Below are 17,375 nucleotides of genomic sequence, written 5' to 3'. Positions count from 1 at the left end.
ACAAGCATGTTATTAAAATCAGTTCTCAATTTCACCTCAATGTGGCGCACATAGGAACAGATAACTTAGAAACATAGTAAGCTGGGGACATCCATTTGGGGACTATTGTATAGCTAAGAAACTTCCAAATGAAATCTTTTCAGATTTTCTAATGAGAAACCTGAATTTGCTTTCATGAACATAACTTCTTTTCACATTGCTATTTGCCTAAATAGCTAAATAGAATTCTTGATCAAGATGTCAGTGATTCTCCTCTTGGAATTCATATTAGTCCCTGTCAGATACTACACAAGCATCGATTAAGAAATATGCAAGCTGTTTCACCACTATTCCAAATTTTACAGCAGTTAAAATTATGTTTAAAAAATCCAACAGCTTTCATCATTTTCTTTGCTCTATAAATGCAATACTCCGATACTGCCCTTTGAATTTTTTTTCTGTGAAGTAATTAAAAATGATGACGGGACCCCTAATTGGTAAAATGCGTGTTCATTGTCAGAGCAGTCACCCCATAGGTAGCTTGGATGCCAGTGAAAGGGCACATTCGCCCCCAGTGGAAAGAAGTTTCTGAAACCCATAAAGAGAGAATTTGGGGAGCTGATACCAAGAGCTTTGCCCACCAGTTCCCCCTCCCCAACTTACTAGAGGCCCACCTTCAGCCAGCTGTACCTTGCACGTCTGGAATGCAAATGCCTCCCCCAGCTGCATGGACGGCTTCTCCGGAAGGGCAATGGTGCCTTCTGCAGCGGCCTGTTAACATGGGTGTCGCTGGACATGCAGTGCTTCTCAGCAGAGCAGTGGGGACTATGCCTTTGGACTCTGGGGAAGCTGATGGCCAGCTGTGACCTCTCCAGCTGCACGGGGCCCCACCTTCTTCTCTGAGGCTGAGGGGTGTCAGGACCTCATAGCAAACCTGGAACCAAGTCACAGCACAGCGGTGTGCTGAGACCTACCGGCTGGGATGCGCTGATTTCTAGATGTGGAAGCAGAGTCCCAAATGATGACTTAAAAGGTTGTAAGCAGTTAACCCGCGGGCCTGGCACTACTTAACAGGTGAGACTGTGTTACGAACAAATTGGCGTAAATACAAATTGATTCTCAAGGAATATCTCTCGTGCGGTCATATTAGATCTTCCAGACCTTTTACTTCATCCAGGGATTGGAAGGAGCTGCATTGAACCCCGTTTCCATGAGGCGAGACAATAAAATATATGTAATTGTGGAATATGGCCCACTTCTTAAATTCAGAGGCTCTTCAGTTTGTGGATTAACCACATGCCGTGTTTTACCATTTTGTCTCAAGTATGAAGGTAAAGAACAATACATCTGAAGATAGTAAACTTCATCTTTTTCTAAAAGGAAGAAGAGAAGTTGAAATTAATGGGGAATAGAACTTGTGTTTTGAATCTCCGATTGTTTATTTTCTTGCTGTCCCTTTAACGTGGTCCTAGGGAAGTTAGTAATAATGTTTTAGGAGAAGAGTTAGGAAATGGATAGTCACTCTTTCACTAAATTTTTAAGCTGGAAAAGAAGAAAGGCAGTTAAGAATACAGAGCGGTGAGTTCTCGCTCTCCCTACAGAGGGGAAGCAGAACGTGGTCCATTTGGTGCCCTCCATATTCAAGGCTGAAATTGGAAACAATGGTGCTTTAATCCGCTGCTGAGTTAATGGGCCTGCTGATTTGTTCTCATTTTTCAGGCCTCTAAAATGTCCTTAAAACCCTCTCAAGGGTTTTATACTTTTAGCCTGAGGTCTCTGTGCTTCATTTTTCCTTTTGTTCTTCAGACACTCTCATTGCCTCTCCTTGTTTCATCTTCTGAGAGGTTCAGAATAATGCATGGTATGTACTGAATAATTTGGATGGAGCTTGTGACGTGTCTTGATGATGTTAAGCCACTCAGAATCCTAGAAAATAGTCCCAGCTTGCATTAGCAGTGGATTAATGCAGGTGAACTTCAGAGTCTTAATTTTAAAGAATTTACATTTTTACCAGTGATGATTGAGAACCATTGGCATTCTCTCTGCCTGCATTACTGATCACAATTGCAAATACTTGCAAAAAGTGCTAGGATGACTTTTCACTGTTCCATAAGGAGCAGAGTATTATTTTACCCGTTTAATGGCTATTAAATATTAAAAAAGCAATTTTCCAAAAATACATCCATAACTGTATGTAACATGTGCACAAACCACAATGGGAAATATATTCTGATACGCATGCCTAATAATACTTGTGTAGATTAGTTTCCGTGTCTAAGAGAATTTGCCGAGAGGAAAGGTTAAATTCGGGGGAGGTTTCTCATTTGCGACTTTGTTCCGAGGACAGAACAAATAGGGGTGCTTTCAGATGAAACCAAGCAAGTTATTACTCAGGTAGTTACTTTTTGCCCCAGGATTTCCTGGATGTGAGCTGTACGTGAGCCCGAACCTCAGGATCTGAATCAGGAATGGTGGAAAACCATAGTGAGTTAGTTATTTGGGATGTGGGATCCAGAAGCCCCATCACCTCTTGAATTTTCCCTGTGAAAAACAGGGGTTATTTTTTAATGTTAAGGGAATTCCTTCAGAGTAGAGATTCAGAGGAGAGCAGGAACGTATTAGGGGAGGGGTCTTAAGAGAGAAGGGTTAGCCCCGCCTTCTGGAGAGCAGAGAGGGGGCAGGGCACAGGGGTGGGGCCTGTGAGCTGGGGGCACAGCTAGAAAGGAGGAGAGTGAGGGGAAAGCAGGGAGTCAGCTGGTGGACTTGAGATCCGGGGCTAAAATTTAATTTCAGAAGAAACATTTGGAACACTTGGCAACATGTCACATGATTGATCAAAGTGACATTTGGGGGAGGTAATTTTCTTTTTTTTTAACATCTTTATTGGAGTATAATTGCTTTACAATGGTGTGTCAGTTTCTGCTGTATAACAAAGTGAATCAACTATATGTATACATATATCCCCATATCTCCTCCCTCTTGCGTCTCCCTCCCTCCCACCCTCCCTATCCCACCCTTCTAGGTGGTCAAAAAGCACCGAGCTGATCTCCCTGTGCTATGCAGCTGCTTCCCACTATCTATTTTACATTTGGTAGTGTATATTGGGGGAGGTGATTCTTGCTGTGGGTTATACAGTAACTCAGAAGAGGGAGAGGGCAGGCACATAGTGAGAAGAGCTGCAGTGAGGAAGGGAGAAGGAGAAGAGATTGGCCTTGGTGACAGGACTGATAGAGAAGACGGAAGATGAGGAGAGCTTACTGAGAACTTTCAGTCAAGGCTGGGGGGCTGCCTCGGAGAACTCCTCCCATCCCTACTGGTCCGAAAAAAAAAGAGGGCGTATCCAAAAGATTATATACAGCAGATGTCCAGATGCCTTCTAGAATAGATCAGTTCTCTTCCCAGCTTACAGGTCATGGAACCGTGGCAATGGAACAGTTTGCAAAAGATAGAAAATTTGGTCGGTTCTCCTTTGGACGTGCTACGACCCTTTCCCTCATTCCTCCCACTCCCGGGAGATCCTACAGTCGGCAATAAATAAAGGGGTGTGAAAAGAGTTAGCTGTCGGGAAGGGAGCACAGGCCCGGGATGGGCTGCGCACACACAGTAATTGGATCCGGGTGTGGGGATAAGCATTCCATGTCTCACAGAGGAGATGGGAAGAGCCGAGGCTGGAGAGCACACACAGTAAGCTGCCTTTTGAGGCCAAGGGAGGAAAGGAGACAGAGAAGGAGCAGTCAGAGTGGCATTAAACCCGTGAAATTGATCTGAACTTGACGGGGATATTTGCTTCATTAGAGCTGATCGTATGACTTGTGCTTTTAGGCCATAAATGAGGGGACAGTTCCATCCCCCAAGACTTAGCATCCACAGAGAATTCACAATATAGATACAGCAAGGCGAGCCCCCAAAGCAGCCTTGCTGAGCAGATGTTCAGCCACCAGAAAGATTTTCATGAGCCTCTTTTACAAATATAGTTCCCCATTCTTCTTCTTAGAGTCAGCCTCTTAGAGTGAGAAGTCTTTAAATGAGTATCAGGAAGGAAATTTTCAAGAAAGTCCTGTACGCCATAGTGGTGGAGCTATTTTAACAAAATGAGTGAAAGTGGTCAAAAGGTACAGACTTCTAGTTATAAAATAAATAAGTCGTGGGGATGTAGTGTAGAACATGGTAACTCTAGTTAATAACAGTGTATTGTACATTTGAACATTGCTAAGAGAGTAGATCTTAAAAGTTGTTGTCCCAAGAAAAGCTATGTGTGATGATGGATGTTAACCAGACTTCTTATGGTGATCGTTTTGCAATATATTCGTATATTGAATCATTATGTTGTACATCCGAAACTAACATAATGTTATATGTCTCCCAATAAAAAATTTTAAAAAGAGAATACATTAATTTTTACATTGTAATCAAAATCAAGCAGCACTCACCGAACCACCAGGATGGATTATAATACTGAACGCTTTGTTCTAAGTGGGAAATCCCTTTGAGTCTTGTATCAGTCAGGGTTTTGCAGAGAAACAGAATCAATAGATATGCACGCATCTATGCCTGTGTGTATGTACATATAGCATATTTATTTTAAGTAATTGGTTCACATAACTGTGGGAGCTGGCAAGTCTGAAACTCATAGGGGTGGCCAGCAGGCAGGAGTTGATGTCGTAGCCTTGAATCTGGAATCTGTAGGGCAAGTCAGCAGGCTGGAAACTTAGGCAGGATTTCTTTTTTTTTAATTAATTTATTTTATTTACTCTATTCTTGGCTTTTTAAAAAATTAATTTATTTTATTTATTCTATTCTTGGCTGCAGTGGGTCTTCGTTGCTGCACGCGGACTTTCTCTAGTTGCGGCGAGCAGGGGCTACTCTTCGTTGCGGTGCGCGGGCTTCTCATTGCAGTGGCTTCTCATGTTGGGGAGCACAGGCTCTAGGCCCACGGGCTTCAGTAGTTGTGGCACACGGGCTCAGTAGTTGTGGCTCATGGGTTCTAGAGTGCAGGCTCAGTAGTTGTGGCACACGGGCTTAGTTGCTCCGCGGCATGTGGGATCTTCCCAGACCAGGGCTCAAACCCGTGTCCCCTGCATTGGCAGGCGGCTTCTTAACCCCTGTGCCACCAGGGAAGCCCTAGGCAGGATTTCTATGTTACAGTTTTCAGGCAGAATTCTTTTTTCTCCTGGAAACTCAGTCTTTGCTCCTAAGGCCTTCAACTTGATTATATGAGGCCCACTCAGATTATCCAGGGTACTCACCTTCACCTAAAGTTAACTGAGGGATACTGTGAATTATATCTACAAAAATACCTTTACAGCAACAGCTAGACTTGTGTTGGACCAAATAACTGGGCACCAAAGCCTACCAAGTTGACATCACATACCTCTGATTTTTACTTTGGTGGAAGAGCAAAGTTAGCTGTGTTTTGTCCCGTTTCCTCAATGTTGAAATCTTTACAATGAAGAAAGATTTTCTTAGTGATTCAAAAGTGGCAGTTTTGGTGGTACCTTTTTTCCTGTCAAATTATGAAAAAAAAAGAGAAAAAGAAAACTTTGAAAAGCTGGGCAGCACCAGCACCTTACTTCTGTCACACGGGATGCAGACGGTCTTGTCTGCTCTGTCTGGTGAGTGGGTGGCATGGGTGATACAAGTTTTATACTCTTCCTGAACTCTGTACTGAGACCACTCCCCTGACTGTGCAGCCATTGCATGGGATGTGGGGAGTTAATGTTTTCTGGGAAGAACTCTAATGTTAGGATTTACTGTCTTTTGCACATATAAATTTGAAGCCTTAGTGTTATGCTCTTCTAGTCATTTGCATTTAATATGCATGCAAATTCACAATGTATACTATGTACCGAGCACATAATTTATCAATCGGTACTTTCCCTGGTTGTTAGCAATTTTGGCCTTGTTAAAAATTAATGCTTTGAAGAGATATATGATTTCAAATTTATATGTAGTATCTTTAGTTTCCAGAGGAAGATACGGAGTACATTCTCCGCTGGAAAGGTAGAGCTCTGCTGTAACGTTCTCCGTGTTTAAAAAAGTTCCATATAATGCTACAGGTTAGAATGCTTGTATTGTTTAAAAATCTTCCATATAATGCTACAGGTTAGAATGCTTGTATTTATCTTTCCTATGAATGGGTTCAGATTAGTTGTCACAGATGTTTGTTTCCCCTAACAATGCTGAAAAATATATGTTTCTGAAGCATGATTGCAGCCCACAGCATCCTGATACGACGGGGAGGGAGAGTCCTTTCAGGTGATACACACACCTCACGCAACAAGAGTACATATTGTACGTTTAATGGAAGAACATCAGGTCTGTACAGCATGACCCACGGCAGGAGGATCCCAGAGAGAGACTCTGAGGCCTCTCCGGCTGCCATTTAGGCCTGTTGTCTTGGCAACCAAAACACAGCCATCAGTCGTTTCCTGGGCCAGGAACTCCAGTCAGCCCTGACTCCACCACACCCTTCCCTCTTCCCGCTTCCAACCTATCGCTGGTTCTGACCCGGCAGCTTCCAGGCAGCTTCAGATTTTCCTCCTCACACATCACCAGGCCCCCACCTGTGTCTATTCTTTCCCCTCTGGGAGACTGAAACCTCATCACCGGCCTCCTGGCTTCTCAGCTGTGTACCTCTTTCATCAGTGCAAACAAGGTTTCCCAAACCTTCCTTCCCACTATTGAAGAAAGTCCTCTTTCAGTTTAAACCTCCAGGCGTTCAGCATCAGGCTTCCATCCTCAGCTTCAGCTGTCGGCTCTGTTCTACTAGTTACCCTTCTCTTTGTGCTCATCTTCATGGCTATTAGTCACCCTCCTCCTGCAACTTACCCACACCGTGGACGGCTTTACCCTCTCTGTCTCTGAGATGTCTCCATCCCTCTCAAAATCAGCCCTCCTTAAGTGATAACGAGCAAAGGCTCTCCAGCTGACAAGTTGGTGATGGCGCCAGCACCAGCATAGTCAACGCCATAAATATTATGACCGGCTTCTGTGTCAGCATAGTGCTAGTAGTTGCATAAAATGGGCTAGATTCATCCGGCCTGCAGACGTTGACTCGCGGACCAAGTCAGGGCCTCTGTGTGTTGTCGTGCAGCCTGGCAAGGACATAAGTCGGGGTGAGAAGCCATTTTGGCTCTGCTCACACACACGGGTGTCCTTGGGCACAGCTGGATCTGCCAGGGTAACAGGTGCCTTCCACCCCACCCCCCCACTCATCCCCCGACAGAGGCACCTTCAGTAACCAAACTCTGCTGAGACACAGAGCCGAAGGGGCCCCATTTTCTAGCTCCTTTGTGGGCCAAGGTGGCGTCACGTACTAATTTGCAGATGGGCACCCTCTGCATTTGGGGAGGCCTTAACTCACAGCATATATGTGAGAATCAAGAAGAACTGAAATTAAGTTTTCTCTGAAGAGGAGAAAACATCCAAAGGAAGACCAAATCTACTCTCTCTCCTTTAGAAACTGTGAATGGTGGGGAATCGTACTTTTGCTTTTGGATTATGTGACAGTGTTTGATAAATGTGATATATTTTGTGGTAATAGTGATTTTGTGGTAATAATGATTTTGTGGTAATAATGACATCCAAGCGAAATATTCTGCAGTCTTCCTCTTGCCCTCCTCTTCTTTTTTGGTAGGAAGCATAGCAGATTATAAATGTCTAAACTATTTTGGGTGGCTCCGTGATGCATTTTCACCAAGCTGGATGGTATCATAAGTCACTGTAGCCACCAGGTTCCATCCATGTGCTGTGGGCAGAGCGGCCTTCTGTCACGGAATGTTCGGGGGGCATGGAAGCCACATGCTTGATTTACATACCACTCAGGAGCCCTCAGGGTGAGGACTTGAGCCTGGCTTACTTCTGGAGCTCAGACATGGACTGATCTCTCCCATGGCTTAGGATTCCCCGAAAGAGGCTGGACTGAGAGAAAGCCACGTGGGAAGAAATCTGCCCGTGGGACCAGACTGAGCGACAGCCTGGATGTCCAAGGGAACAGAGGCTCCAGGTACCTCTCCTGACTTAACTAGCTTCCCCTCAACTCCCCTTACCAACAGAAGACACCTGCTCACACACACACACAAACAAGTATGCTCTGGCATGAACGAGACTGTGGCATACGGCGTGGGTTGGCAAACTCCGGCCCTCGGGACAAATCCAGCCTGTGACTGTTTTCGTAAGGATGAAAGGCTAAGAATTGTTTTTCGGGTTTTAAAGCATTGTAAAAACAAAGCAAAGAAGAACGTGTTACAGAGATACATTACTTAAGCCTTTGAAGCCTAAAATATTTATTATCTGGCCCTTAAAGATAAAGTTTTCCAGTTCCTGCAAAGAACTGGTCTCAGTGCCTAACGACTTCTTCTTGGCGGTGCCTTTTTGAAAGAGCAAGGCCCGAGAGTGGAAATGGTTTCCCTGATGGCCGGGCCTGGAGGTTGGCGTTCTAGAGGAACTTATTTGTCCAGAGAATGTTGTTGAGGGGGGGTCGATGGTGACTTGTGGGTGGCAGAGTAACAGTGGTCAGTGGAGCCCACGAAAAGCACAGCGAAGAGGAGAGGAATGCTCTCAGGTGCGGGAACAGCCACACCCACAAGCACCAGGGCATCTCATAGGGAGTCACTGAGGAGAGGAATCCTGGGTGGAGTACGGAGAACCGGGACCTGGGCTTTTGCCTTAAACGCAACATATTTGTAGCACCATGAGTGAGGAGGCTGGGTGGGGGGTGGGGGGGACTTTGCGTTTACACTTACGTTTAGTTCACAAAGTACATCTCATTTTGGAATTGTGAGAACCCTCTGAAACAGGTGAAAGGGCGTTTCTTTCGACTTCAATCTATAGAGAAGAAAGGATTGATGCTTGGTCAGAGGTGCGCCCTGTTCAAGGTCGTACGGTTGTTATATGGTGGGGTTGGAAATCAGACTCATATTCTGGCTCTAAAATCTGAGCACCATCCTCAGGGTCAGTGAATTATCATTGTGAAGTGTTAACCCTGCACCCCAACTCCCCAACACAAAAGGCTTTCCACTCAATATGAAGTCTATATGTAAGTCTCTTGTGTTAGCGTATAAAACAACAAAAATGGGTAGCATAGCTCTAGAACTGGAATCGTTTTGCATATCTCGCCTTTGTAACTTTCTCACATGGCCGAGTATACGTGGGAGAGAGTCTTAGCAGGTGTACAAGGTGGCTCGCGCTGCTCGGGATTGTTTGTGTACGTCTGGGAACGCTGGCTTGAGACAGATTGCTTGGCCATTCTAGCTTGACCTTCATAAAGAACCTATGAAAGGAGCAATTGTGAGAAATAATTAATGACGCTACGACAGTCTTCATCAAAATTGGAGTGGCTTTCACTATTTTACCATAGATGTCAGAGCAAGATACCATTTACCAATAATAGATAAATCGAGTGGCTTGTTGTGTGTATGTGTGATTTGGATGGCACAGACGGTCATTCCTACCTGATAAGACAGGAGAGAGAAGTTTACCCATTTACTCACCATCTAGAGACTTTGATATTTTTCTCCTCATTAAGTGTGCAGGGGAGCCAGCTGCGTCAGCATGGGCTCTGGCTCTCCATCTGGGTCTGAACCTGAGCAATGGATTTGGTCCTGGAGCCAGTGTCACTGATAGAGGAAACAGCCAGCCACAGGGAAATCCATCACAACGACAACGAGAGCAGTCCAGCCGTCCCAGGAATCTAACCGCATCCATATTCAGATAAGGAGAGCACTGAGTGATATCAGGGACTCTGGGGGTAATGCTGCCTTTACACTGCTCATAAAGTATGTTAAAAAAATAAAGCCTTAGAAGTCATGCTTGTGAAGAGTGAGGACAGGAAAATGAGCGAAGCCATTCACACGGAGTCCTTTTCTTTGGAGCAAGAAGTTGCGTCAGTTTCTCAGAGTGGCTACTTCATCTTTTACCTTCTCAGTAAGCCTGCCTCGGTCAGCCATGGGTTAGCAGCTCAGGATCTGACTTGGATCTTTGCCTTGCTGACTCCTTGTACCTTTTTGATTTCAGCTCGAATGTCATTTCTTAGAGAGCCTTCCTCCCACCCAGTCTGGGGTTTCCTTCCCCTGGCTCTTCCCCAGCGTTCTCTATCTCTTCATTTTGTTTTATTTTCTTCACAGCACCTATCGCTGTTTGAAATTGTTTTATTTCTTGATTGGCCTGTTTACTGTCTCTCTCTCTTACCTCTGGGACGTAAGCTCCATGGAACAGAAGCCAACTGTTTCTCTCTGTTCTACTGTTGTGTTCTGGAGCACATAGAACAGTGCCTGGCATATGGCAGGTGCTTCAGAAGTTCATTGAGTGACTCAATGAAAGAATGAATTAGTGAGGAAGTATGTGGTTTTCTGTTGCTTAATTCCACGGCATAGTGCCCAGATACTGGCTTGTGGTCTTTCCCTAGTAGGAGAATCCAGAGGGAGGGACTCTGTTAGTTTTCTATTGTTGCAATAAGACGTTACCACAAACCTAGCGACTTAAACAGTACAGATTTATTATCTTAAAGTTCTAGAGATTAGAAGTCCAGCACAGGTCTCACTGGTTTAACATCAGACCGTTAGCAGGGCTGCGTTCCTCTCTGGAGGCTCCAGAGGAAGTCCATTTTCTTGCCTTTTTCAGCTTCCAGAGACCACGCACATTCCTTGGTTTGTAGCCCCTTTCAAGATGTTCAAAGCCAGCAATGATCTGAATCTTTCTGACTGCCATCTCTCTGATTCACTACAGCTGGGGAAGTTTCTCTGCTTTTAAGGACTCCTGATTAGATTGGGTTTACTTGGATAATCTAGGAAAATCTGCCATCTCAATGTCCTTGTTACTCCTATCGGTAAAGTCCTTTTTGCCAGGTAAGGTAACGTAGTCACAGGTTCCGGGAAAAGGATGTGGACATCTTGGGTGCGGGAGGGGAAAGGGGTCATTATTCTGCCTAGAATGTGGATTTACTCACAGAGCAGGTAGAGAGGATGCTCCAGCCCAGAACACTGTATTCCCAGAATATATATTGTGAAGGACAGAGTCTTCCCAACACATTTATTCATTCAGTAAGAAAGAGTTCTGGAGCTCATCGCACTCTCTTTGACAGTTTTGTTTCTGATGGCAGAGTGGGCGAGGCTAGATTGCTGTTTTGTAGGGGTTTGTAGGGTTGGGTGTGGGGAACTTGGAGAAGTTCACCTGAATTCAGGCCCAGGCCTGACGGTGAGAAATTGGGGTGCTAACCAAAATGGGATCAGTGTGTCCAGTGGGGACTCATAGCAGCTGGAGTGGTGGTGACAGATAACATTTATTGAGTGTAGGCCTGTTTGGAGTACTTTATTTAATTCATGCAATCTGTACCTCAACCCTGTAATAGAGGTACTGTTATTATCCCTATTATACAGATAATGAAACTAAGGCACAAAGAGGTTAAATAAGTCGCCTAAGATCTTACAACTAATAAGTGATTGAGCCAGGGTTAAAAATCCCATGTCGTCTAGCTCTAGACCCTGCTCCCTAACCAGTGTACTCCCCTGCCTCTCATGGGGCCACTCAGAGAGTGGGTGAAGGAGCGAATGAGAGGGCCAGAGTGGGGTCCGGAGGGCACAGCCTCAGTTTCTGTGCAGGTGTGTTGGGGGGTGGTTGATTGGACCCCTGGGTTTCCGCTTCCGGAACCTGGGCCAGACGGCACTGTGCGCAGGCGCAGCCCTCCTCCCGGGGCGGGGGAGACGTGGGAGGTGCTGTCTGTGCTGGGAGGATGCAGAACCACGCCGCCCGTGGGCGTTCCCTGTGAGGCGCAGGCCGAGGAGCCGCGTTCTGAGCTCCTGGGTGAGCCATTTGCTGGGCTTCCGGGTTTCGTGGCGTACAGGGTGGAACGGTTACAGAAGAAAGAGTTGGAAGCCCCGAGCTGACGTGTCCGTTTCATCAGTTTCCAGTTGTGGGTTTGGGCGAAGCCCCTTGGATTCGCTGAGCTTCTGTGAAGAGAGCCTACAAATTGTCTGCATCTCCAGGTGGGAGAAGGATCAAATGATTATTGAGAAGTGCTCTGTAAATATTGGTTATTACTGTCCATGCGCCTGACCAGCAAGGTGGGGAAAAGGAAGCAAGTTGGGGCACCTCAGTGCCTCAAAACCTGTCTGGCTTGCATCACCCTTGGGGTAGCCTGAAGAGAGGGAGCAAGATACGAGATTTTCTTCCCATGAGACTGATTGATGGCAGGGATTTACAGGTCAGCCTGGGAAAGCATGTAATCAATCAGGGAGTAAGAAGGATATCTTGTTTGGGGCGTATAGGTCCATGGTCACGATGGCGCTAATAACCCGGCAGTGGACAAGCCTCCTCCACTTGTTCCCGTCGCCCCTCATTTTAGTAGCTATCAGGTGGCCAGGTCTTGTAGGAAGGTGGTTTTCTGTAGTGGGTTTGCCGTGATTGTGTGAGCGCAGGTGATGGCTGTGAGTTTCAGGCTTCAGAGGGAGGTGCAAAGACTTCCCTTGGAGTTGGTGAGCCTCTGCAAATACTTAATCAATCACACATAACTGTCAAGAGCAGTGAAGGTTCTGAGATTTTACCCTGCCTGTGAGCTAATAAGTGAGCCTGCCACAGTTCCATGCATGTTGGAAAAAGACACAAAACTCCTGGGTCAGACACAAAGGATTCTATTCCACATGGCACAGCCTGCGGCGCAAGCTTCCGCGGCGCGAGCTTCCTGCTTGCGTCAGTTTCCCTTGTCCCCCAGTTCCCAGGGGGGCAACACTGAGTGACGCCAGGTGGGTACTTCACACCTGGTGGGTCTGTGTCACAGCTGAGGAAGGCAGAGTTTAGGAAGCCACCAGTCTTTTTTTTTTAAATTATTTATTTTTTACATCTTTATTAGAGTATAATTGCTTTACAATGGTGTGTTAGTTTCTGCTGTATAAGAAAGTGAATCAGTTATATGTATACATATGTTCCCATATCTCTTCCCTCTTGCGTCTCCCTCCCACCCTCCCTATCCCACCCCTGCAGGTGGTCACAAAGGGAAGCCACCAGTCTTATAAAGAGCTGCTGGCAAATGTACTCAGCCTTTATTATCCTGGTCAGGTAACCAATCTGTCCTCTGTCCTGGAGGGAGATGCCGTCTTCATCCTTCCAGGCTGTTTAATTTACAGACATCCTTGTAAAGATAGTCTGGCATAAATGCCATCACAAGACATGTAGTAAAGCTTCCCAATAGAAACTAATGCATAATTAGCTAAATTCCTAATAATGACCTATCAAAGGTGTTTGTCTTTAAATACACGGAATTGTACCAGTGAGTTGATATAATCTGAATTCTCTTTAGGAAAAAAATTCATTTCTAATTCTCTTCACTTACTGAGTTACACTCAGTAGTTTTGGATGGTGATTCAGCCAAACTTGTTGCTTAAATTCTCAATTACCATGGAGTTCAGAATTTGTAATGAGTTGGTAATTGAAGGATATTTTAATTAAAAGTGGTTTACCTGGAGCTGCAGAAGGCGTGTGATTGATTGTTTGATCAGCTTTGGTTACAGGAGTAACAAAAGTAAGAATTTAACACTTTGACACTGGATGATACTGATAGAAACTTACCTAAAGAGTTTTACTTAGAACAATACACACTTTTCTTTGATTTCCACGATAAACTTGCTAGGCGAATTCTACTGGGAAAATTATTATTTGAGGTACAAGTTTCTTTATACTTGATTTTTCAAATAACTCCCCCAATATGTTAAATCTTTACTTATGATCATGGTTGAAAATTGTAGCCCTGTCATTTCCTACTCAGTAGGTAGCCAGTGATAAATTGAACCCCAAAGTCTTGGATAATCCATGAAATAAATGAACTTTGAATTTTTTTAGGTTTAAACTTGATATAAGGACCCACACGGTGCTGTAAATATCAGGAAGTTCAAGGACTCACGTTCTTCCTGGGGGTTGGTGAGGGCTGTGAATGTGGCTGGATCTAGACTTGAATGCAGCTGGATCTGGATTGAACTTCAGCTGGCTTCTGCCAATTCCTAATTCTGTAATTTGCCTAAAATATCGGTGCCTCAAATCTCCTCATGTAACAACTGTAGATAATGACTATTGCATCACAGGATGGTTGTGGAGCCTGAATGGAGTAAGTTATTCAAAGCTGATACATCCCTTTAATAATGTCAAGGGAATATTGAAGTCGGTTCAGGACCATTATAAAGTTTTGTTGATTACTTTCAGCTTGGGTGAAGCTTTAAGTTCTTAAATTCCTTCTTTAAAGCACTCATTTATTGTCTGTTATTTTTCTAGTTATCTAGGTGCATTGGGGAATTGAAATCATCCTTTAAAAATCATCTCATGGCTGTCAAAAGCTCATAAATTGTGAGACGCTAATAGGAAAGTCAAGATCTGCTCCAACTTATTCTTGCAGGAGCGCCCAGAGCTATCTCGGGAAAAGAAAGGGTTGGCTTAAATTCCCAGCATAAGATGCTTTGCAGATTTCAAAATATGTCACTCACTATAAAATCAAATCAGTTATTTATCAGCCTCACACATACTAATCAGGGTTGCAAGCATACAGACAACAGGGAAGAATGGACGGGTACCTTACTATTACCACTGCTAGTATTAAGAAATAACGACAGCTCACGCATGTGTGATGCCCTCAGCTTTATGAGAAATCAGGAACTGAATATTTAAAAACCAATTACAATGAATTAAGATGACTGAAAGAGCTATGACAGTTTGGGATTCTATTTTTATCGAATTAATCAGTGTCTCCAATGAAAAGTAGGAAAGAGACTTTCAGACTTGACAAACAACATGACAGCTTTGCAATGGGAATGGAACGAGAGAGCACAGTGAGCAGCTGTGAAGTTCTGAATATGAAGGCACCCATGACTGAAGAGGTGGAGGGGGAGAGGGAAGTTGATGGGCTGAAGGAAGATAAATGGCAAGGTGCCTGCCTTCTCCTGAAGTGTAAATCTCTATTCACTGCTACCGCGTAGAAAACAGAACTCTATGATGAGACCCGCTTTTATTCCAAATGTGTGTGTGTATGTATATGTATATTTTTATGTATGTCTTCAGACTGTATATAAAATGTTAAGGACTTTACTTAGTAGAGATTGGGTTAAATATTTACTTCCAGCTAAGTATTACCATATGCCTAAACTTTTAAATAGTAACAATTCTAAAAGGAGAAAACAAACGAACAATTTGGAAAATATCAAAGCTCATCTAAGCTGGTTGTTAATGGAGGTAACTGGGTCATGCTGGTATTATTTCCATTGAGTCCAACTCATATTCAGTAAGCACCTCCCGTGGGCAGGGTGCTGCCCTGGGTCTGTAGTGACTAACCTGGCCATGAACATCAGCAAATCTTCTCAGCTCCTTCACAACCAGAGAGGACACAGTGGGGAACGCAGACACCACGGCCCAGGCCCTGGCATCATCCCATGTAAGAGATGAGGTTTCTTGAATCTAACCCTTGCCCTCAAGAACCTTATAATCCAGGAGGGAAACTTGCACATTAGTGAGACAGGACACACATACACAATTTACATCAGTTTGCTTATGTCAGCAGTTTTCCTTTATAAGTAAAAAAATGATTTGAATTCATTTTTACAGGTATTTTTTCCCCTACCTAATTGTAATTGTTCTACTTTGAAAGACAGTGAAAGGAGTGTCTCTTCCTTTTCATTTTCTACCTGTATTTTTCTTTACCTTGGACTGTATATGATCATGGAGATAAATATCTCACGCCTAGTACAAACACAGCTGTAGCATAAATGAAGCAGTAGAAAATCAGCTCAAGTGGAGGAAGTTCCAACTCTGGGCTCTATTAGACAGGAAAATGGATATTCCAGTAAACAGAGTTGTTGAGGCAACAGCAGTCGTCTGCGCAAAGCTGCAGGGTCAGCATTTTTCAGATAGTATCATGGATGAGCAGTTAATGAAGTAAAGACATCCAATCCCAGCAGAATCTTGAGGAGATGAGGTCTATACTTTCATCTCCTGGAACGTTGGAGCAAATCAGTGTTGATTCTATTGTAATCATCTCTTGGGTGCTTCCACCCTAAGTTGTTTCTATTACTTTGAAAATCATTGTGTTGAAATGACCTTAGTGTCAGTGACACCCACAGGATAAATTTAAATGCTTTTCTAAAAATATTTTTCCTCAATAATTCCTTCAATTCACAATTAAAGTATGAAGTGTTGGAAACTTTCTTGTTAAACTCTTCATTTTCTTCATCTTACTGATTTTTTCTTTTTCTTTCTTTCTTTTCTTTTTTTTTTTTTTAACCACAAATGGCCCATTCTGTATGGATAGTATTTCTCTCAGCTTCTAGCTTTCTTTCCTGATATTGATTAAATTTGGGGATATTCAAAGCAAACAGACCTATAGAGACAGATAAAACTACGTGTCTGTGTGTACATGTGTGTACGGGAGTTGTTATCCGTTTTTAAAGAACTATAGAATACTGGCAGGATTTTTTGAAATTGGAGGCTGAAATGTGTAGTGGTTATTAGCATATGTAAATTTGGACAAGTTATGAAGTAATTCTCTAAGCTTTTTTGTGAACTCATTTGTAGAATTAGGATAATAATATCTAATGCTCTTGTTGTGTATTAGAAGTTGGAAAGCATTTGAAGTAGTGCCTGGTACATAGTAAGTGCTCAATAATAAATGTTATCATTGTGGCCATTATCATTCGGGTCATATTTATCTTGATTAGTATATATTTTAGGGTTTTGTCAAATGGAAAGCTTCATTTTAATTTGAGATATCTTAAGAGGCACATGAGACTTCCTTTTTAAATTTTTTCTGTTACTGATAATGTCTCTGATTTCAGTTGAATTATTTAAATCACACAATGGTCACAGGGACTCAAGGGCCTTGAGGGCAGGAGCATGTTTTATTCTAAAGTATATCACCTTCTGGGTAGAACTTTATTCAGAGCAAGTGCTCGGCAAATTTGGACAGAGCTCTGGCATCTGGATTTAGTTTCTCACTTGCGTGGGGTTATACTAGGTTCACTTTTTGGGCTCAGGATTTCTAAGGTCCTAAAGCTAGAATTGGAGGCAAAAAGACCCGAGAATTGAGTTCCGGCTCTGCTCAGTTCTGGTCCAAAGCGTGTGGGGCTTCCTGGTCAGACATCCCTCCAAATCTCTAGTCTTTAAGAATTTGTTCAACACTTTTTGAATGAAGGCATGGGGAAAATGATTGTTTGTAATGAAAATATAATGTATTTACAGCTTCACTGATTTATTTACTTTGCCCAAGGCAGGATCAGTGTTCTGGGGGTAAAATTAGTGAAAGTTGCTCTATTTTAGTTTTTCTTGATTTTACTGTAGACTCTGTGTGTGTGTGTGTGTGTGTGTGTGTGTGTGTGTGTGTGTGTGTGTGTGTGTTCTAAATCAAGTAGTTGGGATGTGTGTTAAGAGAT

At 43.6% G+C, this 17,375-nt stretch overlaps 1 protein-coding gene across 4 annotated transcripts in view; it reads left to right on the top strand.

Annotated features, from left to right (window-relative positions):
- The window catches only part of ENOX1 (ecto-NOX disulfide-thiol exchanger 1), a 630,834-nt gene that overhangs the window by 179,367 nt on the left and 434,092 nt on the right, over positions 1-17,375 (top strand). The window contains exon 1 of one of the 4 annotated variants that reach the window (XM_089899513.1): positions 3,073-7,984. The exons of the other annotated variants lie outside the window; for them this stretch is intronic. The gene's annotated coding sequence lies outside the window, so the exon portion shown is untranslated. Of the gene's footprint in view, positions 1-3,072; positions 7,985-17,375 lie in introns of those variants that run through there. 4 annotated transcript variants of the gene reach the window in all.

This window comes from Delphinapterus leucas, chromosome 18, assembly GCF_059928025.1.
Source record: "Delphinapterus leucas isolate spDelLeu-1000000601 "Yukka" chromosome 18, BTC_Dleu_Yukka2, whole genome shotgun sequence".
Classification (NCBI taxonomy): domain Eukaryota; kingdom Metazoa; phylum Chordata; class Mammalia; order Artiodactyla; family Monodontidae; genus Delphinapterus; species Delphinapterus leucas.
The sequence above is the reverse complement of the archived record's forward strand: the minus strand, read 5'-3'. Positions and strand labels throughout refer to the sequence as shown.